The sequence below is a fragment of the Petaurus breviceps genome, unplaced genomic scaffold (genome assembly GCF_028583685.1).
Source record: "Petaurus breviceps papuanus isolate PSGF00001 unplaced genomic scaffold, PetGlider_PUasm1.0 184, whole genome shotgun sequence".
Lineage (NCBI taxonomy): Eukaryota > Metazoa > Chordata > Mammalia > Diprotodontia > Petauridae > Petaurus > Petaurus breviceps.
Window position 1 is genome coordinate 5,846,240 of NW_027185793.1, and position 3,897 is coordinate 5,850,136.

The 3,897-nt window shown below is 42.0% G+C and overlaps 1 pseudogene; it reads left to right on the forward strand.

Moving 5' to 3' along the window:
* Positions 1-1,129: 1,129 nt before the first annotated feature.
* Positions 1,130-2,455, forward strand: LOC138161253 (tubulin beta-4B chain-like; annotated as a pseudogene).
* Positions 2,456-3,897: the final 1,442 nt, after the last annotated feature.

The following is a 3,897-nucleotide window of genomic DNA, read 5'->3' on the forward strand; positions in this document are numbered from 1 at the left end:
GTGATTGTCAGGACTGACTTATTCATTCAAGTTTCCTATTCTTCCATTATGAATCATTAAAATTCATTCCTTTTGTTGTCTCATCTGGGCATAAATTCCATCCTGTCCTCAAGACTTCTTTTTAGACTGACAGATTACTTAATAAGAAGACTTCATTATTGTCAGGCATTATTATGAATAATTAAAATGAATTGTGCTTTGCAAATCTTATTTTTTATTATAAAGGATACATTATCTTCCTCTATTTCATTTCATTCTATAAGTAAAGTTTCAAAATAAGCAATAACCCTCCTTTTTCATTAGTGAATATTTGTCATATTCATTCACCAGGCTCACTATTAATTTAGGTATTCAACTCTATTTCATATAGGAACATTTGATTTGGATTTTGAGAAGGTAAAAAAGCAAAAATATTTTACTAGTGGCTTTAGTAATTTAAAAATTGAATTCTATTCATAACTATACTGCCAAGATAATGAAATTCAATGTATAAAGAATTGGAAAGTCCATCAATATTATTAGCAACAAAGTTTTCACCATACTTCCCTAGTTTAATGGGGATCCATTCTATCCTTTTCCATTCCACCTTCAACAACATTACAACCAAACAACATGTGAAATTACTTTTTATGAAATTAATGATTGTTTTGAAGAAATTCTTTTGTTACCAAATCAAATCTTCACCATAATCCATCATCTCAAACATCAATAGGACTTCAACTCTTTTGGAAGACTAAATAATATGCATACATTACCTACTCCTGCATACTAGTTTTTGAATTTTTGCATGTAAGAACCATTTTAGTGGGTGAAAGACAGAGCTTAAAATTAAGTCCCAGGTTTAAATACATAGATTTTTAATTTTTTTTTTGAAATCTACCTTTGCATTACTTTCAAATGATTCAAGATTGATTATGATTTGCCTTGTTTTGCTTGCTAGGTCCATATAACCTCATTTTTCTAAATACATAAATTATGCAAATAAACAAGTCAGCCAAAAGGTCAAGGCAGATTAACAAAGCAGGATCTACGTTATTGTCATGTAACTATAAGAACAACCGGAGACTCAGTGCGTGCCTACCCTCTCCAGGAGTTCGAGGACTGGAGCACGCGCCCTGGCGCAGCCACCATGTGCGAGATCGTGCACCTGCAGGCGGGCCAGTGCAGCAACCAGATCCAAGCCAAGTTCTGGGAAGTGATCAGTGATGAGCATGGCATCGATCCCACTGGCACTTACCATGGTGATAGTGACCTAAAGCTGGAAAGGATCAATGTTTACTGGCCACAGGAAGGAAATGTGCGCCCTGAGCAGTGCTGGTGGACATGGAATCAGGGACCATGGACTGGGTCCGTTCTGGTCTGTTTGGGCAAATCTTCTGGCCAGACAACTTTGTCTTTGGACAGTCTGGGGCTGGGAACAACTGGGCCAAGGTCACTACACAGAGGGTGCTGAGTTAGTGGATTCAGTCCTGGATGTAGTTCGGAAGGAGGTAGAGAGCTGTGACTGCCTGCAGGGCTTCCAGCTGACCCATTAGCTGGGTGGGGGCACAGGCTTAGGCATGGGCACCCTGCTGATCAGCAAGATTCCTGAGGAGTACCCACACCGCATCATGAACACATTCAGCATGGTGCCCTCACCCAAGGTGTCAGACACAGTGGTGGAGCCTTATAATCCCACCCTCTCAGTCCACCAGCTGGTGAAGATAGATGAGACCTACTGCATTGACAATGAGGCCCTCTATGACATCTGTTTCCGTACCCTCAAGCTCACTACACCACCTATGGGGCCCTCAATCACCTGGTTTCTGCCACCATGATTGGAGTCACCACCTGCCTCCGTTTCCCAGGCCAGCTCAATGCTGACCTGCGAAAGCTTGCAGTGAACGTGGTCCTCTTCCCCCGTCTCTACTTCTTCATGCCTGGCTTTGCCCCACTCACCAGCCGAGGGAGCCAGCAGTACAGGGCATTGACAGTCCCTGAGCTCACCCAACAGATGTTTGATGCCAAGAACATAATGGCGGCCTGTGACACCCGCCATGGGCGCTACTTGACAGTGGCTGCCATCTTCCATGGCTGCATGTCAATGAAGGAGGTAGATGAACAGATACTGAATGTTCAGAACAAAAATAGCAGCTACTTTGTGGAATAGATCCCCAACAACGTCAAGACAGCTGTGTGTGACATCCCACCCTGGGGTCTCAAGATGGTAGCCACTTTCATTGGCAACAGCACTGCCATCCAGGAGCTCTTCAAACACATCTCCGAGCAATTCATGGCCATGTTCCACCAGAAGGCCTTCCTCCATTGGTACACGGGTGAGGGGATGGATGAGATGGAGTTCACTGAGGCTGAGAGCAATATGAATGACCTGGTCTTAGAGTACCAACAATACCAAGATGCCACAGCAGAAGAGGGGGAATTTGAGGAGGAAGCTGAGGAGGAGGAAGTAGCCTAGAGGGCTTCCTACTAGGTCTGTCCCACATACCCCACCTTTCCCTCCACAGTTCTTGTCTGACACTAATTCCCCTCGATTCTGCCTTGACCTTGTGTTCCCTCAGTTTCTCTGCTCGAATCACTTCATATTGTCCTCTGACCCCACCAAAACTTTATTCCCTCTAATTCACTAATACTGTCTCCCTGATTTGTCTTCAACCCCATCCACACCCAGATTCTCTGATCCCACCCAATTTTTATTACCCCCAATTCCCTGATACTTTACCCAACTTTTCTCTGACCTTATAATCTCCCTCATCTTCTCTGATCCCTCTAAACCTTGGCTCTCCTGTTCTCTCTCTGAAACTGCTCCTGAAAAAGGGGGGGAGGTGACACCACTAGAGAGAGGTATTTAGACCTAGAAAAAACTTTGAGATTACCAGCCATTCTTCATAATAAAAGGGCCTTGAGTGATACACATATAGAGAATGATGGAGTTATGACCTGACCCCCCCCCAGTCATTGGGTGTCTCACCTCTTCCAGATAAATTCCTTCCTCCACCAAATAACTCCACCCTATGCTATGTTGGGAACGTTTTCATTTTTTCCAAATGAGCATGCACTAACTCCCAACTTAGCCTCGTGTTATGATTTGGATGGGACTGGTAAGGAGGGGGTGCAGCTCAGTGAATGTACCTGAACATTTAGGCAATAAAATCATGATAACAACAACAACAACAACAACAACAACAAAAGAAGAACAGGAAAGCTTTTTCCTGGTTTTTCCAGCTGATAGTGCCCTTTCCTCTAAAATTATCTATTCTATTCTAATACACACATACACATACATATTTACACACACACACACACACACACTTATAGCCTTTTTTGTATTCTGTTTGCTTATCATGGTGTCTGGCACATAGGAAGTGCTTAATAATTTTTTTTAATTATGGGATAATGTGATTTTTAAAAAGATATTCTGAGGATTTTGTAGTGAAGGGGCAGATATTAAATTAATTATTACAGAGCAAAAGAATAATTTGACAAAGGATAAAAAGTCTGGGCAAGGGAAGGAGCAGGGTTGCTCATGATCTTGATAGCCCAAGGGAGTAAGAAAGCAAATGTCCATATAGGTTTCTGGTAGCAAGGGGAGTAATTCTATCCTAAGGTTTAATGAGAGACACAATGTCCAGAATGAAGGTGCTAATTCTGCTGTAATCCTCACAAAGAAACAATAATTGGAGATCATTTTTAGCCTGTAAAAGAGAATACTCAGAAGAGATGATAGCTATTTTTTTAGGTATTTGACTTAATATCACATAAAAACTGAATTTGAGGGGTGGAGCCAAGGTGGCTGAATGGAAGCAGGAACTGTCCTAACCTCCTCCATGAATTCTGTCACTAACCTTTAAAAAGTGAATCTGAACAGATTTTAGAGTGACAGAATTCATTGAGTGATTG